The sequence below is a fragment of the Leptosomus discolor genome, chromosome 4 (genome assembly GCF_034619465.1).
Source record: "Leptosomus discolor isolate bLepDis1 chromosome 4, bLepDis1.hap2, whole genome shotgun sequence".
In the NCBI taxonomy this organism is placed as follows: domain Eukaryota; kingdom Metazoa; phylum Chordata; class Aves; order Leptosomiformes; family Leptosomidae; genus Leptosomus; species Leptosomus discolor.
The window spans coordinates 70,808,970-70,824,801 of NC_141394.1; the positions used below are offsets into that span (position 1 = coordinate 70,808,970).

General features: G+C 40.3%; 1 protein-coding gene across 2 annotated transcripts in view; it reads left to right on the plus strand.

Moving 5' to 3' along the window:
- Positions 1 to 15,832, plus strand: part of SORCS2 (sortilin related VPS10 domain containing receptor 2) — a 571,536-nt gene that overhangs the window by 195,729 nt on the left and 359,975 nt on the right. The window lies entirely within an intron of this gene.

A 15,832-nucleotide genomic window follows, 5' to 3' on the forward strand; every position in this document is an offset into this window, starting at 1 on the left:
TTTTGCTACTTTACAGGTTGGTTTTTTTTCCTCTCTTTTATTTTCTTTAATCTTCCTTCTGGAAAAGGAATTAAATCATTGTGAGATATAACTCATAATGAGTGAGTCAATTTGTTAAGAGAAAGTAACCATTTATTCTAAATGGTTTAAGAACCCTGTCCTATTGTTTGAGTAACTTGAACCTAAGTCATGGAATTTCTGATTGCTTAAACTGGAACTGGTATCATAAACATTTTTTTATAAGCACAGACTCTGTGGAAATTGTACCACAGATTCTTGTTTTAAGTAGATTCCTTTTGGCTGGGACTGACAGTAATAGAATAAGCAACCTTTCCTACCCAAAACCCGTCCAGGTTGGTAGCAGTAGGAAGTTCAGGAAAGCCACTTCACTGGCATTTCCTTAGATCTGTCATGGTATCTTATTGCGTAAGCCTCCCTACAAGAAATGATCATCTGTCTTGCTAGCCTCAGCAGACAGGTTTGAGGTGAGGAGTAGAGAAACAATGTCCTTCTATGCATTAGTTATCTGCGGGGTTTGTAATTTTGTGTGTGTTACTTTTGCCCTCCCTCCCTGCGTAAGAGAGGGATGCATTGGCACTGCCCATGATCCACTTCTGTACTATCAAACCAAGAATTGCAATCTCAGAGCTTTTATTGTGGCGTGATTCCTCTGTACTAAATTCATATAAAAACAGTTGAGCCATCAGTTTTTAGCTAATCAGAAGTACTTTGCTGCATTGTCATCCATTAACTCCCACTGTCAGCAGGCCAGCACAGCAGGGAGGTGCAGGGCCTGTAACCTAGGGGCAGATGGAATGACACCGTATATATTTAAGCAATGTTTCCTTTGCCACTCTGCAAAATGGAATAAATAAGAAACTACAATCAAAGCAGCTAGTTTCATTGCTCATCACATTTTTATGATGATGAATGAGATATAAAAACCTGAATAGGATATATTTTTAAAACTTGAAAAGGGCGAAGTCATGCCTTAGGGGAGCATACGGTAAAGTAGATATGACATTGCACTCAGCAGCTAGTAATGCTGCTGATTCCACCTTCAGCCTACTGTGTGACTTTGTTTGAAGAATCTTCTGTTCCTGTGCTTTCCTCCACTTGGTGTTTGCCAAATTTGTTTCTTTGGAATATAAGTAATTCGGAGGACTGATTGTGCAAGTGCAGTGGGATGGACTCCCATCAATGCTGGGGCTGTAATGCTCCATTAATAGAAATGAAGGAGCTGTAATGTTTAGGGACTTTTAATGTTTGTCTCCTTGAAGTTTTTGGCTTGAGCCTGAGAAGGATGAGGGACTGTCAGAAAGCACTGATATACCGTGAGACTCATCCAAAACCACTTACCTGTAGCTTCACTGCAAGACAGGTAAAGACAAAGCGCCTTTTCTCAGCTGCTGTTTTGAAAATGCTGTTTTGCAACCCCCCACTGCATCTCTTAGTGTTGGGCACCTTATGTCACTGATGTGGTATGTGGCACGCGAGCAGCTTCGCTTGCTTCTGTAGTATGTACGGTCTGCTCTAGGGCATCCCCTCCAAAATGATTGCAAATTAATTTGGTTGTTGGGGCTGAATGAATGAGCAGCTGCATAGTTAATTATGCAGAATACTATAGAAAAATGTAGTGTTAATGTTTTATACTCTCATTATTCCTGCAGTATGGAATATATTTTTCAGCGTGAAAATAACAAAGGCATTATTTCCCATATAACTTATTTATTAGGAAATTTGTATTGTTAGGCAGCTTTCTCTGCTTTATTTTTTTAGGGCATGGGACAATTAAAAACTCCATACAGGTCAGTTTTTAAATGTAAATATATAATCTTATGTGCTGAAGAATCTGTGGGTGTGGGTAGTTCACAAAAATTAAGCCCATTTTAAAGTAAGATTTAAATGTCTCCCACCACATCCTCACAGGTAAGCTTAGGAACTGTGGGATAGACAAGTGGACAGTGAGGTGGAGAGAGAACTGGCTGAAGGACAGAGCTCAGAGGGTTGTGATCGGTGGTGCTGAGTCTAGTTGGAGACCTGTAACTAGCGCTGTTCCCCAGGGGTCAGTACTAGGTCCAGTCTTATTCAATATATTCCCCAACGGCCTGGATGAAGGGACAGAGTGCACCCTCAGCAGGTTTGCTGGCGATACTAAACTGGGAGGAGAGGCTGACATGCCAGAGGGCTGCGCTGCCATTCAGTGAGATTTCGAGAGGCCGGAGAGCTGGGCAGAGAGGAACATGGTGAGGTTCAATAAGGGTAAGTGTAGGGTCCTGCATGTGGGGAGAAACAACCCCGTGCACCAGTACAGGCTGGGGGTCGACCTGCTGGAAAGCAGCTCTGTGGAGAAGGACCTGGGAGTTGTGGTGGACAGTAAGTTGACCATGAGCCACCAATATGCCCTTGCGGCCAAGAAGGCCAATGGTATTCTAGGATGCATTAAGAAGAGTGGGGCCAGCAGGTTGAAGGACGTTATTCTGCCCCTCTACTCTGCCCTGGTGAGGCCACACCTGGAGTACTATGTCCAGTTCTGGGCTTCTCAATTCGAGAGGGACAGGGAACTGCTGAAGAGAGTCCAGAGGAGTGCCGTGAAGATAATCCAGTCTCCATGGGACTGGAGCATCTCTTATATGAGGAAAGGCTGAGAGACCTGGGGCTCTTTAGCCTGGAAAAACTGAGAGGGGACCTTATCAATACCTGGAGGGTGCGTGCCAAGAGATGGGGCCAGGCTCTTCTCAGTGGTGCCCAGTGACAGGACAAGGGGCAACGGGCACAAACTGGAGCATAGGAAGTTCTGCCTCAACACGAGGGAAAACTTCTTTACATCGAGGGTGGCAGAGCTTGGAACAGGCTGCCCAGGGAGGTTGTGGAGTCTCCTTCCCTGGAGATATTCAAAACCTGCCTGGATGCAGTCCTGTGTGACCTGCTCTAGATGAGCCTGCTTTAGCAGAGGGTTGGACTAGATGATCTCCAGAAGTCCCTTCCAACCCCTACCAGTCTGGGATTCTGTGATTCTTTTGATGTTCTTAAATATGGAAGATTAGTTGAGTTTCTCCTTCTTCTCCCTGCTACCTCTTGTTGAACAGATGACTGATAATTAGTTGATTAGTCAATTGAATCTCTGTTCCTCCACTTTTTTGGGGTGGGTTTGTTTGTTTTGTTTTCATGAGATAAATGGTTTTGTCCTGTCCTACTTCTTCTCCCCCTCTTTCCCCTTTGGCATCATTTCCTCCTGTTGCATATAGAACAGGGATAGGAACTTTGCTTCAACAAGCAGCCATTCATGAGAAAACCTTCACTTTCTCACTAATTTTCTCTCCCGGTGGCCTTTTGTTGCTAGTTATATCCTCCCTCTTTCATGGGACTGGGCTTCTGTCTTTTCCAGACCTGACTTCTCCAGTCCAGACTGGAGGAGCTGCTGTTTGGATGGGTTATTAAATGCTTACCAAATTTCTTGCATTTTAACCTAAACATGTTAGCTCCAAGGCTGGCTTTTTAAACTCTTTCAGAGCTGATGTCCTTCTGATGTCAGGGCTTTCCCCCCATAGTTGCTTTGACAGCCTGTAGATATTTACATGACCTTTGAGCAACGTTTGATCCCAATTTTCTATCACAGGATCTGAAATTGTAATTTTGGGGGGTGGGTGTGGTGTGTTACTGGCTATTTGTTGAAAAGTACCTTTCTATGTTTTGTTTTGTTTTGTTTTTCAAGTATGGTATGTACTTTGGCAAATGGATATTGTTTTTCTTGAAGAGGGTGCATGCAATTCAAATTACACCCCTTGATAAAAAGACAGTGAAATGCAGCCACCTCTGGGCAAAAGCCAGGGAAATAAGTAAAGCAGACACACAATAAAGTGTGCTTTCTTAATATCAAAAAGACTTAACAGTTGAGCTCAAAAGCATCTACATTATTCAGCCTTTTGATACCCAGTCTTTCAGGCTTTCCTTTCTGGCAGGAAGAGGATGTATGGTTGTGCTTTCTGTATGATTCAGAGTTTTCTGTAATGCTGATCCCTCCTTAGGATTGCTGACTGTTCTGAAGATTTTCAACACAATATGTTAACATATGGGAGAGAAAATTATTTTAAATTTTACTGTTGTCCAGGAATTTGGAGACTTATCACTGTTTTATCTTAATTTTTACCATATGCTGTCCACTCCTTAATTTTATAATGTCTCTTTGTGATAGAATTTAAAAAATAAAGTTGTGCTGTTCTGAAGTACACTGGCTAGAGTTTGAGATTGCTCTCCCTTTGCCCTACCCCTAGGCAGTGTCTGTGCTAAATATTGGTCTCTCAGGTTTCAGTAGTTTTTAATTTGCTTTTTCTTCAGCCTGACATGTAAAACTAGAAAAAACAGTAATATTTTACTTTTTAGCCTCATTTAAAAATAATTGGAAGCAAAACATACATGTGATGGAGTTTTGTATGTGTGATGATTTCAAGTGCGAAATATTTAAAATCTTGGTGCTGTTTTGGTGCGGTTTTCAGCTTAGTTCAGACTGCTGTGTGCTAACGGGAAAGATGCACCAGTAAAATACTATTCCTCTGTGCTGTGAGAGGGCAGCACGTTCTGACAAAGTGCGGAGGCCCAGAGTGAAAACTCTTATGCCTCAGCTTTCATATGGCCTAAGGTGAATATATGAATCTGTTGGTGTTCCACAGTGGAAAGCATCCAAGAAGCACATTTAAATGAAATTTAAGAAGGAAAGGAAGTTAATTATTTAAAGATCAGAAAAGTATATTACAAATACGCTGCATAAAGCACCCTGACCTATCACAGCATTACCATAATGGGTCACACTCACAGGAGACCTTGACTTGCTTAAATGTACTTCAGGTACAACATCCTGTAATGTGCACTGGTATGTGAAATGCAGGGTTGGATTTTCAAGAACTTCACAGTGATGATAGGATTTAGCTTCTCAAAAGGCATGTTAACATTTGTAAAGTACTTCAATAAGTAAATATGAGTAAATATATAAGTCTCAAATTATATTTGATTTCTACGTATACTGAATGTCTTGGTACTTCCAAACGCTTGAGTTTTTATAAAAAATTTTTTAGATTTCATCTTGGGAATTGATACACATTGAAACTATTACAAAAAACATTATTTCTTTAGCGTGTTTGGTAGGGCTGGGAATAGGACATATACGTTTTCTGATTCTTAGTTGGTCACTTACATAACTGCTTTACTGGGAAGTTTCTTCTGTATTGCATACATTCAGAGAATGATTTTGGTTGCAAAGGAACTCTGGTAGTCATCAAGCACAAGCCCTGCTCCAAGCAGGGCTCACTGCAGAAGTTAATCAGGTCGCTCGTGGCCTTGTGCTGTCCAGTTCTGAAAATCTTCCAGGTTGGAGATCACACAGCTTCGCTGAGCAACCTCTACCCGTGCTCTGCTGCTCCCATTGCAAGGGATTATGTCAGCTTGAATTTCCCCTCTTGCAGCTTGTCCTTGCCATCCATCACCTTTTCACTGCATACCATGGTTCTGTCTTATTTATAACCTCTGTTTAGATACTGGAAGACTGAAATCAGATTTTCCATTAGCCTTACTTCCCAGACTAACCGAACCCAGCTCCCTCAGCTACTCCTTCTACACTGTGTGCTCCAGTTCCCTCACCATCTTAGTGACCCTCCACCAGGTTGCTGATCTCTCTGTCTTCTGTGAAGTAACACAAAATTATTTTATCCCATTTGTAGAAGTGAGATGTCCTCTGGGGGTCCCTCTCTGCTACTCTCCCCACATAAAATAGACTGTACATGCATGAATGGTTTAGAATAGTTGCCCTATTTGTCTGAATATAAACGTAAGCGTGAAAATCCCTAAATGCTGAAATTAACATTAACAGGGGAAATGCAGTTCTTTAAAAATTACTTAGGCACCCAAGTCACTTCATTACCTCTTGAAAAAGATAACATTGGTCTCGTTTGCACTGAACCTCTCAACATAAGAACAGTGGGGATGCCAGCAATAACTTTTTGTCCTCACTTTTGTTATGCAGTATGAATTCTTGATAAGTTTTGATTTAGTTGCTGGTACATTATTTATGACATCTCTTGGCTGCAGCTGCTGTAATCCATGAACCAAAGCCAAGCCTATTGTTTCTAGTTATAGAATTGTAGTTTGTTGTAGAGCAACTCCCAGGTAAGGTAATTAGGCAGGATGTGCTGTAATTGGTTGTAATGTAGGCTCTTCTAAATAAAGCATTAATCAGACTGAATGACAGATTAAAGTATTTTTTTCTTTTGAAGACTTATCTAACACAGGTAAACGTTATTGTGGCCACAAACGTTAGGAGTATTAAATTTGCCAGGAAAAGAAGGAGAATTATGTGGTTTTTTAGTGATCCACAGAATCACAGAATGTTAGGAGTTGGAAGGGACTGCGAAAGATCATCTAGTCCAACCCCCCTGCCAGAGCAGGACCACCTAGAGTAGATCCTTTGCTTAGAAGACAGTTCTTTTAAGTGAGAATATTGAAATGTGCAAAGCACAGTTTTTGAGGGCAAGAATTCATGTACTAATCCTGGGATGTGGGTAAGCTAAGGTCTTGTTCAAAGAGTGGACTCCTTACAGCAGTTTTTACTGCTACTGGATTTATGAAGTTTTGGACAATTTTGAGTCATCTTTAGCTTGATCTGTACTCTTGTACGTGGATATTCTTGATTGACAGGGTTTCAAGGGTCAAATGTAGACACCTGAAATCTCTGGAGTAAAAACTGCTGATTGCTTTAAAAAGGGATTATGAACTGAGAAGAAATTGTAAGAGGTGCAATTTGGTGGCTTTCTTGATATCTTCCCATCAAAGCTGGATTCTTTTGTGGAGTATGTGATAGATACAAGTTGACTGGAAACAATGTGAAAGAAATGGGATGAAAATCAGCATTAGCTCTGAAAATCAGAATATACAGTAGCCACCCCAAAATCTCTGAGGAGCTAATGGATTTGCCTCAATTCATGCAGCAAGCTTCTGAAACGGTCTTGCCACGAGAACATTCAGGACTCAGAAGGGATTCAATTGCATGGTCCATTGAAGGTGGTTTCCTTGAACATGTTTTTTTTTGCCATAGTGTTTTATTAGGAGAGAATTTAAAGAACAAAGGGTCAAAGCTTTTCTCTTTTATGATTCTTTTCAGTTTTGAATCTATATGTTCAGTTTGACTGGCTAATGGGGAGTGGTGTTTTTGAAGAGGCTCTAGTCTGCTCGCTCACAGGTGGCGAAGCACAGTGAATTACTGTGTTACATGTTACAAAGCAAGTGTTGGGATGGCACTGAGGCAGACCCTTGACTAGACAGGGATCGTTCCAGTTTTTGTTTAGCTCCACAGAGTGCTGCATATTTAGTATTTAATTTTCCTTTGCACCCTTGCTGTAAAATTCCCATAAGAAGTAGCAGCTGTTGTTGCTGTTGTGCTCACAGTGAGCTGGATTTCTCTGTCAGCAAGTCACAGAGTGATTTCTCTACTAGAAAACAGTCACTCCAGAAGAAGTGAACTGTGTAGTGTCACCCTTGGGGACAAACTAACCTGCATGGCCTGCCACCTTCTCTCCTTGAAAACAAACTGTGTTTTAGGGCACAAATGCATGTACCCTACTGGGAGACAAGGCAATAGATTGACTTAATTGGTGTATAGAGTGCCACTGCTTTTGGAAGCAGTGCAGCTGTAATGATTTGCACAGGTTCCAGGTCAGGTCCTAAAACTAACAATAGACTTCAACTGCAGTTTGTACCAATTGTGGATACTTTAGAGCAAACATTTGTGGAGTGCAGTGTTATTTAATATGGAAGTAGTAATCATCTGTTCCCATTCTTTTTTTCTGTATGCTTGGTAGCTTCCAAGGAGGCATTCTGTTGATTACTGGAGTATCTGTTCCACAGATGAAGCCTTGCAGCAGAAAAGGGGTTAAACTTGAGCTCAGCAGCAGGAATTTTCTCATCTTGACAGTTTGCACAGCAATTTTTTTTTGCATCACAAAGCATTTTCATCTAGGCAGAAACTGGGTGATCTTACTTGGGGTGGGAGAGTGGGAGGAAGGCAATGTCGATTCTGTACAGGTTAGATTATTCTCAGTAGAAATTATAGGCTTGAAAGGCCTTGGACTTCCTCCGTGCGTCTGATGATCATTGTGTTGGTTTGGACATTAAAGTGGAGAGTATTGGCGTGTTAGAACAAAATCTCCTCATCCATTTGTTCTCAGCTCCCTGACCTATTCTTTGCTCTGTCACAGGGAAGGATCTTTGTTGACCCTTATCCCTTACCACTCATTTTGTCATTTAGTGTAATGGGCAGAAGATTTCAAGGAGGCACGCTGGAGGCAAAGTAGCTCTGGAGTAGATTCTTGGCTCCTGGTTTCCTTCTGTGTTTAATAGCAAGTGGCGGGAGTCCCAGCGCTGAACTGTCCTTCCCCAGCCAGGCTTAACTCAATCCTGCCTAGGCAGCCGAATGGCAGCGAGACAGCCGGTTGCAGAAGGCAATAGTTTCTGTCCGTCACAGTTTGCTCACAGCACCTGGCTTAGCTCTGTAATGAAAACAAGCAAATAGATCAGTCCCACCTCTGCTTAAAGATACGAATATCAAAATATAAGTGTAAGAGATCTGAGTGCCTCCAGCTGTCTGGGGCTACTGCTCAGAATTTGGTCAGTGGTAGGGTGCACACTTGGTGTGGCATCTGGTGCTCTCATATTTTGTTTTAAAATCAGCACGACTCACACAGAGTCTTGTAAGGCTCATCAAAGCTGTTATCATGTGCCTTAAGTTGATCACTGTATTTGTTCACATGCTAAATAAATTAATGTAGTATTTCCATAAATGATAAGTAATTACTGATAATCCACCTAATTTTCAGAGGATGGGTGTTCAATACTTTCAAGTTACCAAGTTCTTCTCTCTGAGTATTCTGAATGGGAGCCACCCAAAGTTTTTATCACCTTTGAAATTAAATGGAGAGGTGAAGTTTATTAAATTAATAAACAAACAAAGAAAATGTGCTATTGATCAAGTTTTGTGTTTTAGTTACTGAGCACCCAGAACTCTTGGGATCTGGTAAGGATGATAACTGTTTTGTTTATGCAATAGAACAAGAAGTATCTCCAAAAATAAATTTAGAAGTTGAACAGGTTTTATTGATTTCTACTTTGTTTTTCTACATCTTTACCAAAATTCTGCTTAAGCTTTTTTTCTTTAGAAATTAGTCTGGAAGTCTTTGAACTGATATAGTCTGCTTCACTGATTCTTTTCTATATCCTATTCTGGGAGTTCGCTATCTTTTAAAATTTAAATTTCCTGATATTCTGTAATTGAGGGGGTGGGGGAAAGCACTATGCAGTATCAGTAAGGCAGAAGTTAAATGTATTTAAAAACTGACAAATTCACAGATCTTTTAAATTTAATTAACGATGAGTTTAGCAGTGATCAGTATCAGCCTTCTAGTCCACTTATTTGGCAGTAAATACAAATTACAGCTGATTACAGATATGAGTGACAAAAGAGAATTGGCAGAGTTACAATAACTGGACTGACAGAATAGCTTTAAGATGACCCATTGAAACCAAGCTGGGCCATCGAAACCAAGCTTAATGGAATGTTATCTATCTGGGAATGAGAAATGTGGGATCTGATGTACAAAAGATGTTGCCATAGGCTGGAAAATTGTAATGGTAAAAAGGCTGAAGGGATCAGAGAGGTGACCTCCATGGTTGTGTATTGGGTGATTGTGAACTTCATGTAAAACACACTCCTGGGTAGGGAGAAGAGCAGTGTCTTGCTTTCTGTGCACGCTGCTGTGAGGGTGATGCTGAAATACGTCAGGGCCTCTTGTCCATATGTTCAGACACATGTAGAAAAGTGGAAGAGAGTCATAGGAGCGTTTGAATGCTGGAGAAAATGGCCTGCTGTGAGAGATGCACAGAGTTCAGTCTTTCAGCTTATCAAAAGGGAAGTAAAGGGCTCTTTAATCTAATGGTTAAGTTTACAAGAGGGCTTGATGTTTGCTCTGCTGAACCCTAGGTGACCCTGGCTGTAGCCAGCAGGCTGCAGGGAAATGACGGCTTTGTCTATTAATTTGTTTTCTCTTTCTGATATTCCCCATCTTATCTGTTTTGACCAAAAATACCTTTCTAACTCCTTGCTCCTTAGCCAAACAGATTTCTCTAAACTATTTTCTAGTAGTTTCCCTTAAAAAAAGAAAGGAAGTCAGTAACTGCTCTGTTGGATGGGCATGTTCATTCTCTGATTGCTGTTGGAGAGGAGGGATAGACAGAGGGGAAGGCCAAAGAGTAGTAAGAGGCAAGTAAGAAAATAACTACGAGGAAGAACTCATCACTATCCTTTACAAAAAGCTTTCTAACATTTTCACGTGCCAAAAATACATTTTAAACAATATTAACTTGGTTTATGAGTTTCATCCCACTTAAAAATTAACAGTACATAGAACCAACTTTGCACTGGAAGTATTGGTAATCTTGGTCTGATTGCTCACAGCAAAGTTGTTAAAATGACTGGAAGCCCCACCAGTCGATGCTGATTGATGTTCCTGTAGGCAGCTGCAGCAGAAGGACCAGGGAACTGATATGAATGTAGCTGTGGAATACACTCTTCTCCTTGCATGTGTATAATTCAGATCAGAGCTTTGGCCATTAGCACAATCATTGGTTTTATTTTCTTGTCTGTTTGGATTCGTCAATGTTAGGTTTTGAAACTCTGAAACCTCATTAGTCAATCCTTTTAAAGACCACGTGAAGTATGAAAGTATCATCACCTCTGTGCAGCGGAGAGACAGGAAGGAATCCAGTCTCAATCACGGGTGATGTTCACTGAGTGCCTGCGTAACTGAGGTATTTTAACAAAGTGCGGCATGTACAGACCATTTCTGTGTGCCTTCAGGTTCATGTGCACTCTCAGGCTTTGGGATTTCCTTCTGAGATCAGGGGCGAGGATATTATTACTGTTTTGTTTGCTTCTCATCCACGTATTCTGTCACTTCAAATGGGGAATGTTTTCCCAAGAGAGTATTAATTAAAAAGAAACAAGATATTTCAAATTGAAAGGTTATCAGCAAATGCTGCATTAATGAAAATGAGTGAATCTTTGTGTCACTTGCTTATAGAAACAATCCCAAGAAAGAGATGGAATGCCTAGTGGCTTAGATTGGTAGCAATTTGAAATACTCTAATTACTCACATACTTGTTAGGAGAAGGGGTTGGTACTTGGAGGGCGAACAGATGACTTACATGATTCAGAAACACTGTAAGTTGGTAAATGCAGACTTTATTTAAGTTTAAATAGAGATGTTATGAAGTGACGTTAGGCAGCTTGGATGTGGGGCATTTCTATGAGCAGAGATTACATATTCTTGGTAGATTTTAATGGTCAATTTGAGTAGCAGCCACGCTGGGTAAGCAGTCTTCTCGAATATGAAAAATTGTTCAAGTTTTGTTCTGAATAGCACTATTACATTCAGATGGATTGAAAATTGTTATAATTTAAAATACATAGGCAGGAAAGACAAAAATAAATCAAGATTAATTGTCTATTGGAGGATATGGTTTTGAAAACCCCTATTATAAATACCCTCCAAAACAACCTTGTACATGCAGATAAAGCATTTTAGGAGATTATTGTTTTAGGAAAATCTTCTTTTACATTTTTCCCTTTCTTGCCATTATTTTTTTTCATTTTTTGCTATCAGATGAGGAGTGAGGGAAGGTGACAATAAACTCATTGAGTATGGTGAGAGTCAGAGTGATGTAGTGCAAAGCAATATTAGAGTCCTTCTCAGCTAGACATTCATCATTTTCATCCCTGTATTCTTTGAATTGGGATAAGGAGCCATTGGGTCCTTACGAACCAGCTCGAGCACCTTCTCCTTTAGGAGGAAGATAAGGAAGAAGAATGGATTCTTCAAATAACATAACCTGCATTTAAATCCTGTGGAGGTTATATTAAAAGGAGAATCACTCCCTGGAAAGCTTTTGCAATTTGAGAATTGATTTTAACAGGCTAAGATTTCCTTGATAATAATTGCAAAGCTAAGGATGATGAAAATTTAATGGCTCTAATCAGATGAGGTGAAAGAAAGCAAACATTAGGTTTATGCTTTAATTTGTGATTTGCTGTACTGTTGATTCTTCCATGCAAGAAGAAAGGTGTGGGGGGTGTGTTGCTCTTTTTTTTTTTTAAATTATTTTTCTTTTTTTTTAACCTAGAAAGCTTTGGGAAGTATTAATCAAATTGAGTGTTCTTCATCAACATAAACTGATTCGAGCTTAAAATTATAAACTTTGTAACATTTAAATTAAAATAGTTTACTGGAAATTGCAATCTAGAAAATGAGAATGACTGTGGTAGGTCACAACAGAGTACTGAGCTGGACAGTCCTTGATCTGTCCCAGCAGCTCATACCTAATACTTACAAACTGTAAGAAAAGGACACAAGTCTGTAGTGGAGTTTCACAGAATCACATAATAATGATTGGGGTGGAAGAAACCTCTCAAGTTCATCTAGTCCAAGGTCCCTGCTCAAAGCAGGTCGACTATATCAGGTTGCCCAGGACCATGCTCAGCTGGGTTTTGAATATCTCCAAGGATGGAGACTCCAGAACCTCTCTGGGCAGCCTGCACCAGTGTTTGACCCTCTTCACATTAAAAGTCCTTTTTTGATGTTTAAATGGAATTTCCTGTGTTTCAATGCATACCCGTTGCTTCTTGTCATTGATGTCTTGGGCATCACAGAGAAGAGTCTGTCTCAATTTTCTTTACAACCCTACCATCAGGTATTTATACACATTAATAAGGTTCCCCTTGAGTCTTTTCTTCATAACGATAAACGCTCCCAGCTCTCTCAGTCCCTCCTCATGTGTCAGGTGCTCCAGTCCCGTAACCACCCTGGCGGCCCCTAGCTGACTTGCTTCAGTATGTCTACATCGCTCTTTACTGGGGAGACGAGGGCTGGACCCAGCTCTCCAGACTGACTCACCAGTGCTGCGGGGGAAGGAATATCTCTCTTGACCTGCTGGTCACACTCTTCCTAATGCAGCCCAGGAGGCTGTTGCCCTTCTTTGCTACAAGGGCACATTGCTGCTTCATGTGCAACATGCTGTCCACCCTTGTTGACTTGCGTGAGATTCCTGTCAGTTGTTTCTCCAGCCTGTGGAGGTCCATCTGAATTGCGGCACGGCCATCTGAATTATCAGTCACTTCTCCCAGTTTTGTATCATTGTCAAACATGCTGAGGTTACAGTTTGTGCCACCATCCAGGCCATTGATGAATATGTTAAGCAGTATTGGCCTCGGTTCTCAACCCATAGGGTACATTACTAGTGCTTAATGTCCCGAGCCTTAAAGTCTCGAGCCTTAGTGTCTCATCTCGAGCCTTAATAGCTCGTTCCTTGATGTTTCATCCCTTAAAGTCCTGAGTCTCACTGACTCGTACCTTAAGGCCCGAGCCTTACTGTCTCAAGCCTTAATAGCTAGGGGTGCATTACTAGTGCCTCACCTCCAGCTGGACTTCATGCTGCTGATCACAACCTGCTGAGCCTAGGATTTCAGCCTACCTTATCTAGCCCATACTTCATCAGTTTGTCCATTAGGATGTTACGGGAGGTGATGTCAAAAGTGTCAAAATAAACAATACCTACTGCTCTCCCTTCGTCCTGTGAGCTGATATCCTACAAGGTTATCAGTTCGGCTAAGAATGATTTTCCCCTTCATAAATCCATGCTGACTACTCCCAAAACTTCTTGTTCCTATATGCAGAAAGGGGTTTCAGGATTATTTGCTCCATCCTTCCTAGGGGTGAAGGTGAGGTGGACATGCCTCCTTGAAGATACAAAGGACATTCATTCTTCCATGAACACCCTCACAGCCTCTAACTATTTTTGACTCAAGACAGTTCCTGGGCCTGAGGTGCAGTCCCTTGATTTAATATCCCTTCATACAATATTTTTTTTCACAAATCTGGGGTTCCTTTTTTTTCTTTTTTTTTTTTTTTTAATTTTTGTAATTTGGGCACATTTTTTTGCCACAGCTGTGGGTTATGATGAAACACCTCCAACCGCTTTAGCCTGTAAGCTTTTGATTTTATGGACACTACAATTTTTGGTCCTTGAAGTCACTTCATTCCTTTGATTGCCCTTATCTGTCTTATGTGTTTCTTGTGCTTCCCTTGTGTCCTATTTGAGATAAGTAGAGCAGTACTGAAAACAGTGTTAAAGGTAAGGGCACAATGAAGGGGCTAATACAGTGCTATATGGACATTTTCTTTTTTTCTCTGTTACCTTCCTAAAAATGTCTGAATTTACTTGGGTTTAGAATTGCTGTTGAATGCCAGATTGATGTTTCCATGGTACTCTGTATCACACCACTCAGGTATCTTTACAGAATGGTAGTAGTTTGTGCAAAAGCATTCATTTTGCATGTAATGTTAGAACATCCCTTTAAATTTATCTACTATGAATTTCTTTTGCCATTTTAATGACCGGTCACTCAGCGTCATGAGTTTCATCTGCAACTTTTCATACTTACTATCTTACTTGATATTTACTTGTCTTCATTTTTCTCCTTTGAATGATGTGGTGTTATCAGCAGACTTTTGTCACCTTCTGCTCCTCTTTCTATAATTATGAATACATTAAATAGGATTGACCAAAGTACCTTGCGGGACTCTTTGATGACTTTTCTCAATAGCAAAAATGGGTCAAACCATACGTTTCCCATTTTTAGAATAATTATTCCTCCGAATGAAGACCTGTCCACTCATCCTCTTATGCTCTAGCAATATAGTTTCTTGAGTACATTTTGTGGGGGATCTTTTGGAAAGATTTTTAGAGTAGGCTGTTTGGTTGAATTTTCATTTTTATATATTCATTGATTCTGTCGAAAAATGAGTGGACTCTCAGTACTTCTTATTAGTCTGTGTGTCAAACTACAGAATTGGAATAGTTTTTACTAATTTGCCTAGTGCTGACTTCAAACTTTACTGCCCTGAAGTACTTCTCTAAATTGCTCTTGGAGACCTTTAAAAAATTGGAATCCGTATTTGTAATGTCCATTTCTCTAATACAAACATTATTTTAAATGAGAAGACATTCTGCAATTAATGGCTTAGTGATTTCATCCTTGAGTTCCTTTAGAATATTTAGATGAATACCATCTGGTTTGGGCAGATGAGTAGCGTTGATATGTGTAAAGTGTCTTTCACTGACACTTTAATATGAGACATATCTTAACCTAGCGTTAGCAAAGAAGAGCTCTGACGTGGGAACCTTTCAAAGCAGCTCCAGGGTGAACAACGATGCAAAACATTAGTTTGCTTTCTCTGCTGTGGCCTCGTCTCTGGATGCTCTTTTCTCACCTTGCTCATATATTGGCTCCACAGATTGCTGTGGCAGGCTTCACATCTTTTGATGCTGACAGAAGGTTTATTATTGCAGTGTAAACTTTTTCAAGTTGTGTTTCAAAGGGTTTTATTTTGGCCTGTTGCATTATAGTGTTATCCTTTTGAGGATTTTTTTTCCCCTGTTATCTTCATCTGGACAAAAATTCAGCTTGTTAAACTTGTCTTTCTTTCATCAACTAATGTTTTTTTTTTAATCATGCCTTTTTTTTTTTTTTCTTTGGTCCACTTTAGGTAGTACACGTTTGCACTGAAATTCAATCTCATGCCTTTGAAAAGATATCTCTAATATTTTACTTGTGTCATTGCTTCTTTTAGCTTTCTTCTTTTTACCAAGCTTCCTCCTTTTTGTGTAAGAATCCTGTTGAACTCACTCCCATTCTGGATATTTTGGCTCCCTTGCTTATGCACAGATGTTGAACCT